Source organism: Perna viridis, chromosome 4, assembly GCF_037379345.1.
Source record: "Perna viridis isolate PV_CMFRI_1.1 ecotype Kerala chromosome 4, ASM3737934v1, whole genome shotgun sequence".
In the NCBI taxonomy this organism is placed as follows: domain Eukaryota; kingdom Metazoa; phylum Mollusca; class Bivalvia; order Mytilida; family Mytilidae; genus Perna; species Perna viridis.
This window is the reverse complement of record NC_142448.1, coordinates 11,683,561-11,699,528: the sequence shown is the minus strand read 5'-3', so window position 1 is coordinate 11,699,528 and position 15,968 is coordinate 11,683,561. Positions and strand designations below refer to the sequence as shown.

Genomic DNA, 15,968 nt, shown 5'->3' with positions numbered 1-15,968 from the left:
TTCGTTACAACTATTTTATTTTATATAGACAACCACGTGATAATAAAATGCCAGTCAAAGTTTTGTTCGTTTTGACGAGTCATAGTGAGCTGGGACACACGGACAACAAAACAGGATGGTATTTACCAGAGGTTGCATATACATACTGGGTACTAAAACGAGACGGTCATACAATAGAATTCGTTAGCCCTAAAGGTGGAAAGTCTCCTATGGTAATTTATAACAATGACTGGGTACATGTTAAGGTTACAGACCACCAATTCAACCAATGAGCATTTGGAACGTACGCAAAAATAGTCCTACGCAGAAATTACCCCTGTTCCTCATAGTGCTGTGAAAAAAGTTCTCATCTTATTTAAAAAATTTAAACAGTTTCTGAAAGGAAAAACATTTCTGTACATTTTATAGGTGCATTTTGCTTCTTGTGATGTGAAGCCTAATCTCCATAATGATTTTTAAATATACCCCTATCTTGTGAAAACACTGGAATTTCCCATGCTATTTATAGACCCTTCACTTCCGGTGACCAGTACTGCACTGCAAGTCTGCTAACCCCACATGCCATTCTGAGGATTGTGAGCTGACATATGTAGAATCATGCTGATATATAGTCCTCTGCAGGTTAAAGTTAAGGTAAAGTCCAGAGAAGCCATTGAATATTGTGAAATTAGCATAGAAGCCTATGGAAAGTGGAATTAGTGGTTTTTAGCCTTAAGAAGAAGCCATGGCAAAATGAAAAGTTTCTTGAAATAGCTTTAAACTACTTGAAGATCTTGTTAACTTTGCCATGAGAGGAATACACTACAAAAATCCTTCAAAATATGCATTTTTTTAAGTTATAGGTCCAAATTATGGAAAATTGGTCTTTTTGGCTGATTTTTATGTCCTATCTTGTAAAAAGTGTAGAAAATTTAGTAAAAATATCAAATATTAAACTTTGAGGGCTATATTTACCTAAATATGGTGGTAATAAGCACTTGAAATCAAGTTTTGTGTAGATTTGAGCAAAAATTAGGTTAGAAATGAGGAAAAACTCACTTTCATTACTGCGGTTAAGGCCATATCAGCATTCCCCTATGGCAACATGGAAAATCCATTATTGAGTACTTTTTTTGCTTTAGGTGCCCTTTACTGGTCATGTTTTAATGTGAAAACACTGTATTTACAAATTTAAAGCCAAATATATCACCTTTTGTGAAAATTTAAAGATTTAGGATTTTTGACATGTGATCAAGAAAAAGGGGGAGGCATGTCAGAAATAATTTTTTTAAAAATAGACCAATTTCTCAGAAAATGATTACTTTTAAAACTATTTCTTCATTAATATTGTTAAAAAACAAGTTGTGATTGATATTTTTTATTTGAAAAGTCAGAAAAAGTTCTTTGCAAATATTTAATGCATTTAAGTATGGTAGAATATTGTCACTTTTTTGCTCGCACAACTTGGTTACCCTATATTTAAAAATCAAATATTTAAAAAAGTGCTTGTCACATTTCACTGAAACTTTGTAAATGCATTCAGTATGTGTGTAGGAAGATACCTGTATAGTTATTTATTTTTTCTAAGACAAAAAGTGACCCTTTAGGTTACAGACCACCAATTCAACCAATGAGCATTTGGAACGTTCGCAAAAATAGTCCTACGCAGAAATTACCCCTGTTCCTCATAGTGCTGTGAAAAAAGTTCTCATCTTATTTAAAAAATTTAAACAGTTTCTGAAAGGAAAAACATTTCTGTACATTTTATAGGTGCATTTTGCTTCTTGTGATGTGAAGCCTAATCTCCATAATGATTTTTAAATATACCCCTATCTTGTGAAAACACTGGGATTTCCCATGCTATTTATAGACCCTTCACTTCCGGTGACCAGTACTGCACTGCAAGTCTGCTAACCCCCACATGCCATTCTGAGGATTGTGAGCTGACATATGTAGAATCATGCTGATATATAGTCCTCTGCAGGTTAAAGTTAAGGTAAAGTCCAGAGAAGCCATTGAATATTGTGAAATTAGCATAGAAGCCTATGGAAAGTGGAATTAGTGGTTTTTAGCCTTAACATATACTTGTTCTGGATTTAGTTTCGGTTCCGGTCAGTTGATTTTTTTTTCTGAATTATGGCCCGTGGAATTAGATATTTTTTGCAAAAAAACTCAGTTTTCCGCATTTTTTTATCGTCATGCTAGCAAAAATACATTTGATAATTGGTAAATTGCTGTAAACGATGTTGAAACCTCAGTATTCCACATTTTTGTCATGTTTGCAGATATATACTTGTATTTGGTACAAAGAAGTTGCGCCCATGTAAACCATTTTTCAGTGTTTGCAAACAACATCGTTAATGATATTTTCTAACGTTGAAACCATTTTTTACTTGAAAATATTTGCTGGGCCGACGACCTCATCGGTTTTTCAATTATGATCGCTTGGAATATCCTGTGTCATCGCTACTTGCAGTATGACATTCCTTGATAAAATAGTTATAGGAAACGAACCTAGGAAACGAACCCTGTCATACCGACGACTTGTACTAGTATTTGTCTTAGAGTTTGAGGAGTATAGATTTAAAGTTACGATTCAAAATATTCTCACTGGATTAGAACTTGTTTGGGATGGTATCTTAGAGCCACCGGAACCGGTCACTGTTGTTTCTCATCCTTCTTGGTGAATCTGAAAAAAAAAGAAAAAAAAGAAAGAAATGAAACAAGCCGAGAAAGAATCAAAAGTTTGGATGAAAGCTTTTATTTTTTTATATAGGACCCAGGGAGTAGTGAAGCTTTTAAAGAGTAATCAAGGGAACCAAGGTTATAGCGGTAATCAAAAGAATGCATTCCAGGGACAAAGACCAGACATGGAAAACAGACATACACAACAAAGAACATAAAGTAACTAAAATTATACATACAAAGTAACAAAAGCAAATGAGCAACTCGGACTCCACTAAAATCTGGGAGCATGGACCAGGTACATCGGTGGGGTAAACGTCCTCTGCTTTTCTAGAAACACCCGCCGAGTTGCTCATAAAAAGTCAAGTCCGGGGTAGACAAAAGAGGAAAGGAAAACTATGACACGTTGAACAAGTATGTGTGTATACTGCTGAATTTCCTTTTTTTAACCTATTAGTTTTTACCACTTTTATTTAATAAGAGGTACGGTTCTCCAACAAAAACGATGTATTTATGTTAAGGGAAGTCCTGCCCATGAGCCCTTTAAAAACAAAAGTTGGAGTGAAATAGCCACCACAATGTTTAGAGATGATTTTCAGCTGGATGGAAGGCGAGTTAGGGAAAAGGACACAGTTACTATTGGAGCAACACAAGAAACGTAATGCTGCTTCTTTAAAAAAGTAAGCGTCATCACCATTTACACTGTACATTGGCCAAATCATCTCTCTAATAGTACATGTATAAAGCTTTCATGTTTAAAATTTCTAGTATAAAATTATTTCAAAATAATCACAATGCATTAATTTTAACGCTTAGCTGATTTGCAGTCCTTTGGATAATATAGTTCAGTTCATGTGATTAAAATTGTAAAGGCAAAAACAATTTATAATTCATATATGATCTTATAATTGTTCTAGGTTTGAAGTGGATGAGGAATATGGTGATAAGGAAACTCTTTTGGATGAGGTTGGTGGAGGAAGAAGGGCAAAAGGAAAAAATCAAAAAGGAAAAAGAAGAAAACATAGTAAAAGAAATCAGAAACGGGGCATTGGAAAACTGTACCCCTAAAAAAGGTTTTTATTCATTTATTATAGTTGTTAATATTATACTATTATTATTATTATTAAAGCATGTTTAATTGATCTGAGGTACAAGTGAAAAAAAGGACAAAAATACAAGAATGTACAAATGTAGATTAATTCTTAAAAAAAAAAACCCAAGTTTGATAACAAAAAAGATAAAACAACTAGGGGACATTGAAATCAAACAAGAAGCTGTCACTCAATGGTAGGCTTTCTTTCTCAATTTTTTTTAATTTCTGGAAAAGTCTTATGGTGTCCTTCCACACTTATATTAACATCCATTTACTCACTGAAAAATATGACCAAATTTGAAAAGAGTGTCAAATTATGTTTATTCTCGGCGTCACATAAATAACATACTGTTAAAATTTGAATAAAAATATTTTCTACGACTTTATTGACACCAACCTCGTTTAAATTGTCTTAAATGACTTGCTCATTCGTTTAGCCAAACAGCATCTCAAAAACAAGTCGCTTATTAGCTTAAATCATGCGTAACAAATCCTTACGGGAAAATCCCATACTAATATCCGCCATGTTGGTTTTTACGGGACGATTTGTTTACAAACGAAGTTCGTAAGTTCCCGTCGAACTCCGGTGACAATCGTCTGCTTGATCAACTTCTCGGTATTGTACGTTGTTCGCGAAAAATAAATCCGAGATATCCGAAATAACGCCGAAGTGCATTCTGGGTTCTTCTGTTTTTGGACAAACCATTTAAACGTAAACAACATCTCCTAGCAACCCGATCACTGTAAACATGGCCGACTTTTTACAATGTAAATATTGGCACCTAGAATTAAAATCTGACCGGAATTTAATCAATGTTTAGGGAGAAGCCGTTTGGCTAAACGAATGAGCAAGTCATTTAAGACGGTATTTAAACGACGGTAGGTGTCAATAAAGTCGTAGAAAATATTTTTATTCAAATTTTAACAGTATGTTATTTATGTGACGCCGACTATAAACATTTTGATTTGCATCAGTCAGAAAAAGTTTGATTATAATCTGTTTGATGCTTTGACATTCGCATATTTTGGCTGAATTTCACTATACTCGGCGTCACATAAATAACATACTGTTAAAATTTGAATAAAAATATTTTCTACGACTTTATTGACACCTACCGTCGTTTAAATTGTCTTAAATGACTTGCTCATTCGTTTAGCCAAACGGCTTCTCCCTGAACAAGTCGCTTTTAGCTTAAATCATGCGTAACAAATCCTTACGGGAAAATCCCATACTAATATCCGCCATGTTGGTTTCTACGGGACGATTTGTTTACAAACGAAGTGCGTAAGTTCCCGTCGAACTCCGGTGACAATCGTCTGCTTGATTAACTTCTCGGTATTGTACGTTGTTCGCGTAAAATAAATCCGAGATATCCGAAATAACGCCGAAATGCATTCTGGGTTCTTCGGTTTTTGGACAAACCATTTAAACGTAAACAACATCTCCTAGCAACCCGATCACTGTAAACATGGCCGACTTTTTACAATGTAAATATTGGCACCTAGAATTAAAATCTGACCGGAATTTAACGATTCAATGTTCAGGGAGAAGCCGTTTGGCTAAACGAATGAGCAAGTCATTTAAGACGGTATTTAAACGACGGTAGGTCTCAATAAAGTCGTAGAAAATATTTTTATTCAAATTTTAACAGTATGTTATTTATGTGACGCCGAGTATAGTTACACGCCCGGGTGGGAAAAAACTTTTCTCTGCAACTACTTATCCTAGTCTTTGATATTTGGTATGCATCATTAAGTAGGGGTTCCATAGGGATCCAATTTCAAACCTGTCGGACATATACTTCCTGTTTTATTGTTTATTTTGTAGGGGAAGATGAAAATGTTGAAGATATACCAATCAAAAGAAGTGCAAGTACCAACAGCATCATTGGATATTTAAAGAAGATAAATGACAATGAGACAAATATAAGACAAGAAGAAATGGCTCTCAGAAAAAAGGAACTAAAACTTGAAAGAGAAAGATTTGAATTTGAGAAAAAATGAGAGGCAACATAAAATAGAAACTGAGAAACTGGAGAAAAAAAATATAATTGAACTCACTTGAAAAATTGCAGACAAATTTTAAACAATTAAAAAATATAATAGTAAAATCTTATCCTACAGTGTTTTAAACTGCTTTGTGTGCACAGTAAAACAATTCACAATGTCTTACTTTTAAAAAGTTTTATATATTTTATTTAAAAATAACTGTACCGGGTCCATAGTTTGTCCTCATTTGTCTTTGCTCAAGTTCTTTAAGTCACTAAAATGCTTATACTAAATTACATTTTGGAAGTAAGCACATTTGGTAGGTCTGTATCAATCTGCACATAATTAGAGAATGCATTGCTTAGTGTAAAAAAAAATCACCGGATTAAATCCACTTAAAAAAAACAATTCTAGCAAACTGGTTATCTTGACAGACAAAAACCAATACTTCATGTTTATGTACAAAATTGTGGGAAGGAAGACACCCAAAGGTTAAACACAAAACAAACAAATAAATAACCGGCTTGTACCCCACTATATACTAGAAATATGGAGGTAAAATCATTCAAAGTGCTTTATAGAGGTTTTCTAAGTGAGATCAAACTTTGAACCCTGTCCTGAAAATAGAACTTAAATAGTTTGAATGCATTTTAGTAGATTTTAATAAGCCTTTCTTAATGGGTTTCAACAATTGCAAGGTCCTGAAGCATATAGATTTTCAAGATTATGAGGGAAAGGACAAGGTCATTTTGAGACTTAAAATTTTTCGTGAACACAACATCCATCCATGGATTTCAACCAAACTTGGTATGATGAATGTTCCCGTTGATTTTCGAGGTCATTGGTAAAAGGTCAAGGTCGTTTTGGGACTTAGAAGTGTTAAGAGAATATAATTGTTATACATCTCAATGGATTTCAACCAAACTTGGTATAATGAATGTCAATGGCAAGGTTCCGAAGCCTATTAATTTTCGAGGTTATGGGTTAAAGGTCAAGATCATTTTTGGACTTCCATTTTTTCAGGCAATATCACCCTTGTGAACACTATAGAATCAATATTCCTCAATAGAATTCAACTAAAAAAGCTACAATGAAAATGCATAGTTATCCATTGAACCATATTAATTTTTAGGGTGACGAGTCAAAGGTCAATTTTTTGGGACTTTTTTTTATTTTTAGAATTCAAATAAATTTAGAGCAATGTATATCCATAGCAAGCTCTTGAATCATATTGATTTTAAAGATCAAGGTCATTTGGGATTTGAATTTTTTTTTTAGCGAATATCATTCTTGTTCTGAAATAGAATCAACAACCTTCATAGGATTTCAACCAAACTTTGTTTTAGAATCAAGTATGCATATTGAGTCCACCGTTCTCTGCAAATGTCAAATACTTGTGGAGTATCCACATTGGTCCCACTTGAGCAAGGGGCGAGGGTATGCCACGCTCGGTGTTGCTCTTGTTAAATCAGTTTCTACAGTCTTTAATGCAAACCTCAGACACTTTACAGGTTGTTTATATTACATTTTTTAAAATTTATTTTAAGCTAAATTAAAAACAAAGGAATTAGATACACAGATATAGGTTTTCAAATTTATCCATGTCTTTGAGATTGCTACTGTGTATAGCTTAACACAAACGTTTAAAGCTTTAAAAGTAATTATCGCTATTTTGTTTAGAACCCTTTGATCCTGCTATACGATAATTTTCAATCTCACGCCAGTCGAGTGAGAATGAAACTTATCGCTAGTTTCTATGTCCTCGCTTGACAGACACGCAACAGGTAAGGAATATTTGACGACCCAAATAACCGTCTGTTTGTGTACTGCGTATGAAATTATGGCTAATTTGTAGCAATATTTTCTAGTCTACAATGGAAAATGATTAAATACAGTAACTTACCCGATTAGAATGAATAAATTCCAAAATTATTCCACAAATTTTAAACGCCACCGTCATAGTTAACCATTTTTTTTTTTCAAATGATGTGAATCATAGCTGCACAACATACATGACGTCACGTAACACGTCGCCGAAAAATAGTCCCAAAAGGAAATTTTGCAACGCTTATAAAACTTACATATTTATGTCAGGAAAACTGAAAATAAAAGAAAACTAATACCTTACAATTCAGCAAAACAGCGATAAACAGATTATTAAATATTGTTTCAACTCACGGGATTTTCTCATGCAGGGTCACCGTACACAGACAAAATTTGACCGCCAGGAGAAGTCATATAATTTGCCATTTGTTCCAGTACATTGCTTTATCTTAACATACAGGCATCATGACGACGACCTTCAATTGGTCATGAAGGTCAATGGAGATGTCAATAAGTCCACTACGGATAACGATGCTCTGAAACTTAAATCCATGAACCCTCTTGTGACCATTAAATAATATTATCTGGTTTTGCTGCGGACGACAAATAGGACAGACCATTCCATCAATGAAACCCCAACAGATGTCAGGCGGAGCATTACGAGCCGAGACGCCATCTGTGTAACGAATTAAATGTTCTTGCGATAACCAATTTCTGTTGAAGTCCAAAAGTAGATGATTATGACTGGTGTACAAAAATCAATGACGTAGTTGAAAATTTAAGAAATTTTGACCTTGTTCCTTCCTACAATAGGTTCAAGATCTTCCTGTCTGCATGGATATGCAAAGCGACGGAGAACTATACATAAAACTTCTAATCCTGAGGCTATTGTTCTGTATATACAAATTATTTTATCTGGTATTTGAAGGGCATGGTAAGAGTTACCGAATCTTCTCTTTCGAATCGGAACATGGTACGACATTGTTTATTTATCAAAATCTGTATATCGAGCATCTGGTTCTTAACAGTTTTTTCCTCTTTAAAAGACGATAGCAGGAGCAAATCATCATCTTTTTCTATGGCGGTCAAAATAATATTTTTTGCCATAATTATATAAAACATCATAAATAAAACGGAAAAAAAACTACTGGTTGGGGAGACAAATCGGACCAATCCCTAAATTTGTGACATTGACGTTCTACACGTACACGTGCATTTTTGCTTAACTGCGTGCAACGTTGACGTCACATTAACGTGTCCGTATGCTTACGTATAGACGTACACGTTCCCGTACGCGTTTCTTTGCTTAACCTTTTTAATATCAACAAAGTCCCGACATTTTATCAACATTTTAATCAACAAGATCATTCAATCCACTCTTTGAAAAGTTCGTTTTCTCGAAAAAAATCACAATCCAACGAACAGTCCCGTCCTAAGTAAAAGATATCGTAAGGAAAGAGAGGAATACTGGATACGCAGACTAGGTACTGCAATACCTTATGGGTGCAATGACAACATCAAACGTATAGGAACATTTGAAGCCAAAATAAAAATAGCATAAATATGATGAATTTATTAGACCAAAATCCAACACGGAAAAGGAGTCATAGCCATCGCCAATATACTCACCTAAGATACACGAGTTCTCCATAGATGGTCTTCTTCCTTCCATACAAAAACCTCTTGGACTTAATCACATTCGAACTAAACTTTATTCTATATCTCTCATTCTACTACACTCCCTTTAAAACACAAGTCTTGACACTCCTGTTTCTGAACCTACCTCATCATTATACAGACTTGTTGCTATCATTTTGTATATTGGTGTCCACAGACTCTTTAAAACAGTTTGTGAAAAAGGTCAAGATAAGGAAAACAATCATTTCTTCCTCAACCGTTTGTCAGCATAGGTATAGATGCAATTAATTTGGCTAACATCCTCTATCAAAAACGTAACCAACAGAATTCCCCGATATTTCGAGGACAAATCAATACCGATATACTCACCTATTGCATCAAAAATTTCAATTATGGAAGTCTTTTGCAGAACCTCGAGATTGAGGACTTCAAGGCTAAACCATGCAAATATTCTCCATTTAAAAATGGTCCTTCCAGTCTAGTCCTTACGGGAGATCTAAGCATCATCGAAAACAAATCTCTGCGTTAGGTCTTTTCTAAAGGTCCCAGGTACCGTAAAACACGCTCCGTAAATTGAAATAATAAATTTAAAGTTGTTATGGGTGCCGTGGAGGACAAGAAGACATTGATTCTCTGTCATAGTGGGTATAGGCTGTGAGGTCTTCAATATTGAAACGAAGGAGAAATAGTGTAAAACCATAAATCTGTGCCATCCTGTTTTGGTCTCTCTACCAAAGACGATGATTGTGATTTACCGTCTTTGTACTGGATTCCTAATCTCCACAAAAATCCACACAAACAACGTTATATAGCTGGATCTGCAAAATGTACCACCAAACCTCTTTCAAAACTTTCAACTTCTATACTCATAGATGTCAAAGAAGGTCTCCAGTCCTACCACAACACTTGTTATTCCCGTAGTGGTATTAATTCAACGTGCATCCTGAAAAATTCGAAAGATCTTCTGAAGACCCTCAATCCAAGATTCTTATCAGAATATAAAAGCATTAAAACCTACGATTTTTCAACACTGTATACTTATATTCCCCATACTCAGTAACAATCCCGACTAATATAACCATTATACATCGTTGTTTCTCCACAAAAGATGGTACATCTAGATACAAATATACAGTTCTTGTTGAGATTCCACATACTTTGTAAAAAAATAATTCCAAATATACAGAAGATGTTTTCAAAATTGCTGGAATTTTTGTCCAGTGTGGTGGACGCGTTTTTCAACAAACGGTCGGCATTCCACTGGGAACAAAATGTGCTCCTCCACTTGCTGACCTATTCCTTCACTCTTATGAGGCTGACTTTATAGCTGATCTGATCCGAAAGGAAGAATTTCGTTTAGAAAGATCCTTTAAGATCAGTTTCCGCTATATAGATGACGTATTATTGTTTTACAACCCTAGTTTCAGGGCTTTGATACATCGCATCTACCCAAAAGAAATTGAGATAAAGGATAATATAGACACTGTGAAGGCAGCCTCATATATTGACATACACTTAAAGTTCAATAATAAAGGCAAACTATTGACCAAACTATACGACAAAGGTGATGACTTTTCATTCAGAATTGCCAACTTTCATTTCATCTGAGGCAACATCCCTTCAGCGCCTGCGTATGTAGTCTTCATATCGCAATTCATACGTTATGCCAGAGCTTGCCGTAACTACGCAGACTTTTTGTATTACGCTAGACTTCTTACAATTAGGGTTATGTAGGTAAAAGATTGAAGTCATCACTACAGAAGTTTTATGGTCGTCATCGTGAACTCGTGGATCGTTACTGTGTATCCATCTGTATCATGAAAACTGATTTGTTCAACGTGTCATAGTTTTCATTTCCTCTTTTGTCTATCCCAGACTTGACTTTTAATGAGCAATTCGGCGGGAGTTTCTAGAAATACAGAGGACGCTTTCCCTGCCGGTGCACCTGGTCCATGCTCAAAGTTCCGTGCAGAGTTGCTCATTTACTTTTGTTACTTTGTATGTATTATTTGAGTTACTTTTTGTTCTTTGTTTGTCTGTTTTCCATGTCTGGTCTTTGTTCATGGATTACATTCTTCTGATGACCTCTAGAATCTTGGTTCCCTTGATTACTCTTTACCCCTTTGACCCCTTGTCACTCAAAATCGGAGTAGACATTTTTAAATACTGATTGAAAAATGATGTAGGGATTTCTATGAAGTATATAATAAAAAATAAAACGGGCAACAAAACAGGATGGTATTTACCAGAGGTTGCTCATCCATACTGGGTACTAAAACGAGACGGTCATACAATAGAATTCGTCAGCCCTAATGGTGGAAAGTCTCCTATGGTAATTTATAACAATGAATCAGTACATGTTAACATATAGGTTTTCTGGATTTAATTTTGGCCCGTGGAATTAGATAATTCATGCAAAAACTAAGTCTTTCGCATTTTTTATCGTCATGGTAGCAAAATTACATTTTATGATTGGTACATTGCTGTAACACGATGTTGAAATCCACATTTTTGTGATGCTTGCAGATATATAAATGTATTTGGTATATGCTACGAAGTGATAACTCAATTCAAACAAAGAATTATTCCAGCATGCTCCATTGAGCCCCAAAATCTAGGTTTTTTGATTGAAAACAAAATATTTTACCATCTAGAATCATTGTGCAATGACAGTTTTAAACAATTTTTGTATTCAATCTATCCGATCCAAAATAAATAAAATACGGAAAAAACAAGCCGAGGAAGAATCAAAAGTTTGGATCAACCCTTTGTGCTTACATACCATCCAGCCTTTGGGAAACTCTCGCAGTTACTGCATTCAAATTGGAAAGACTTTCAAAAGCTTCCTAAGCTCTCCAAGCTCTTTCCTGGGGCCCGGTCCTGGCAATCCGTAGACCTAGGAGCCTAAGAGATGCGCTAGTAAGAGCAGAGATTTCATCTCAGCCCAAACAAAATACAACGGGCCAGTGTCGACCATGTGGAGATAAAAGATGTAAGACCTGTACCCAGATATCGCACACCAATACGTTTAAAAGCTACTGCACTGGAAAGGAATTTGCCACATTTTTGCGACGTGACTTGCAAAACCGAAAATACCATATACATTCTCCAGTGTTGATGTGGTATGCAGTACGTTGGCGAAACAGAACAACCTTTCAACAGGCGTATGAATGGTCATCGCAGTGACTATAAATGCAAACCAGACCTCCCTCTAAGTCGCCATCTTAGATTCGCCGGACACACCCAGGAGGATCTCCACATCATTGTTGTTACGATCATAGAACATAATAAAACTGGTCAAAATGTAAAAGAGTATCTCGGGAAAGCTTTTGGATGAAGAAATTACAAACAACTTCTCCAGATGGAATGAACGAGAAAAAATAATTCATTTTTAGGTCTTGGTCTATGGCTAGTGCAACACTACATGATATACATCAATACACCGTACTACTATATTTTGACTTTTTTAAAATTGTTTTCCACAGTTAATTTTTACTTTTAATTTTGATAAAAAGACCCTTTTTGTTATTTTCATTCAGGTCCTTACCATCTGCTTATGTGTGCCTTTGATAAAGGTACAATCACCCACAGCGTACGTGATTCAGCTTCTGAATCTGTTTTGATCTTGAACTTTGTGAGTTTTATGGTCGTAAAGTTTTGTGAGTATTATGCTCATTAAGTTATATGAGTTTTATGCTGAAGAAGGATATCAGTTACAGAAATACTCAATATAAATTTTACCATCTTCTGGTGATGTTAAACATATTTAGACGTTTATATATACAAACGTTTCAGAATGTGACGACTCAATTTGCTACACTGCTCCATCGGATCAAATTGATACAGGGAAGATATGTAAACGTATAGAAATGTCTGAAATGCACAAAGTCCAGCGCCCTAGACCACTCGGCCAGGCCATTCCTCCTCGTAGGATTAATCTAGGGCTGTAACTTAGTACACGATGTATGGTAGTACGGGATAGTTCATTTAGATGTTATTATGTAGGATAGAGGATCAAATTAATGATGCATGTCACAAGAAATCAATATTATACAAACGTCTTTGAATGTGACGACTAAGACGTTTGGATAATGTTGATTTGTTTTTTGCGATTAAAATTTTAAAAACTTCTTTTCGGTTATTTCAAAATGTAAAGAAATCCTTTTCGTTCTTTCAATATATAATAAACCTGTTTTAGTTTTCATTAATAAGAACCTACCAGTAATCTACCCAGCGTTTTGACCATGCGGTTTGCTTCAGTCTGGAAGTGATCTTCCGAGTTATTATATTCAGCTGTTTTTTCCAGCGTTTTGACCATGCAGTTTGCTTCAGTCTGGAAGTGATCTTTCCAGTTATTATATTACGTTCCTTGCACGTTAAAGAACCCTACTGTGGTATTCTCCCGGAGTAAAAACCATAGTGCTCCGCCACAGAAGGCCCGACCCTACCCACCTCTCCCTATTTCCAGTGGCAATCAAACTTTGTTGACCCCATTGTCCTTGTGTCCCATCCCTTTTTCATTTCATCATTTCATGTTCATTTTATCATCAATTTCATGTTCGTCGTCTGAATATAGCTGAAATATTGCTGCTCGGACGTTAAACCCCAAGAAACAAACAAACAAAAGTTATTATATTCAGCTGTTTTTCTAGTGTCTTTGATTTTTCTTTAAGTACAATTTCTGTCCAAAGTCTTCGGTAGCTTTTCCGAGCGTATTCCAACAAGAAGTATGGAAAGTGGCAGAACTATCTTCTTACCAGTTTGTTTGTAACTCTGGAATGTTTAAAGAAGTTAACCCGGGTATTTCTTATAAAGTTTTCGTTGAAAAACCTTTCAGTTTGGTTATAGAAGAAAATTCATATCATTTACTCTAACTTGTATTATTGTGCGTTGATTATTTATGGGTTAAAATTAACCTACTTCACGTTTATCGTGTAAAAATATGGAGTAAATGGATTGTATTTTGGATAAAATTCTCTTTCTAATAGTTTATGTTAATGTTTATCATTTGATCTACTCGTCACGCCATAACAATGATAGTTTTCTGACATGCAGTGGATGAACAGTGTTGTAGTCTTGTTTTTAAAGCGTAATCAAGGGAACCATGATTCTAGCAGAAATAAAAAAAATGTAATCCAGGGACGAAGGCCAGATATGGAAAACAGTCAAACACAACAAAGAACATAAAGTAACTAAAATAATACATACAAAGAAATAAAAGTAAATGAGCAACTCGAACTCCACTAAAAACTGGGAGCATGGACCGGGTGCACCAGCAGGGTAAGCGTTCTCTGCTTTTCTAGAAACACCAGTCGAATTGCTCATAAAAAGTAAAGTCCGAGGTGGACGAAAGAGGAAAGGAAAACTATGACACGATGAACAAATAAGTTTTCATGGTGCAGATGGATTAACCGTAACGATCCACGGGTTCATGATGACGACTATAAAACTTCTGCAGTGATGACTTCAATCGTGTGGCAACATAACCCTGTTCCAGAAGTCTAATTGTAAGTAGTTTAGCGCGATACAAAAAGTATGCGCAGTAACGGCAGGCTCTGGCATAACGTATAAGTTGTGATATGAAAACTCCATTCATAGGTGCTGAAGGAATGTTGCCACAGATGAAAGGAAAGTTGACAATTCTGAATGAAAAGTAAAGTTTCATCAATAGATTTCCTTTACCATCGATCTCTAAGTGTATGTTAAGATATGATGCTGCCTTCACAGTGTCTAAATTATCCTGTATCTCAAGTTCTTTGGGGTAGATGCGATGTATCAAAGCCCAGAATACATAATTGTTTAACGATAATACGTCATCTATATACCGGAAAGTGATATTAAAGGATCTAGCTAAATGATGTTCTTTCGTTTTGATCAGATCAGCTATAGTCAGCCTCGTAAGAAGGAAGAAATAGATCAGCCAGTAGAAGAGCACAATTTATTCCCATTGGGATGCCGACCGTTTGTTGAAAAACGCGTCCACCATACTGGACAAATATGTTGTCGATCAAAAATTCCAGCATTTTGAAAACTTCTTCCTTATATTTGGAAGATGATTTAGAATTATTTTTTACAAAGCATGAAGAATCTCTACCAAGAACTATATATTTGTATCTAGGTGTATCATCTTTTTTTGGAGAAACAACGATGTATACTATTTTTGAGTCGAGATTTTAACTGAGTATGGGGAATATAAGTATACAGTGTCTGACTTAGACACGTGGAACCCTCTGACGTCAGTTCTAGCATCATCTGCTAACGTCGCACTTTGTTTACGAACAATTCATCACTGCAGAAATGAAAACTCGAAAATAAATCTTTCAGATTTTCAGATCTTATAAATGTTTATGTTGATGTTGAGCTGAAACACTTCATTTCAATTGATATCTTTTTGTCCTTTCAATTTTGATAGGCCTTGTACCAATAGTTCTATCAAATGATGAAAGCATTATTAAAGCCAAAAAAAAGTCATCGCATTCACCAATGCAGAAGACGATGTAGTTAAGCTGTCGCCTGTTATGCCGTTTCCAATGGAGACCAAACTGAAAAAATTAGTCGTGAACTTTGTAGGAGGGGATGTGTTGGCTGCAAATATTCTGATGAGTTTAAAATTGTTTAAATTTTTCTATAGCTAGAAGAAACTATCCAAAATTCTTTCAAAATTAAAAGACTGAATTTGAAGTTCGTGATTCATTTTAGTTCCGGCTTTCAATTTCACGGGTTACAACTGGACTTTTTATAAAAAAACAATAAAACAGCA

The 15,968-nt window shown here is 35.2% G+C and overlaps 1 pseudogene across 1 annotated transcript; it reads left to right on the top strand.

Moving 5' to 3' along the window:
• The first annotated feature begins 2,696 nt into the window (after positions 1-2,696).
• Positions 2,697-5,907, top strand: LOC148618863 (uncharacterized; annotated as a pseudogene). Its single transcript, XR_015921281.1, has 4 exons — positions 2,697-2,784; positions 3,146-3,344; positions 3,582-3,737; positions 5,586-5,907. The product of XR_015921281.1 is annotated as an uncharacterized LOC148618863 (transcript).
• Positions 5,908-15,968: the final 10,061 nt, after the last annotated feature.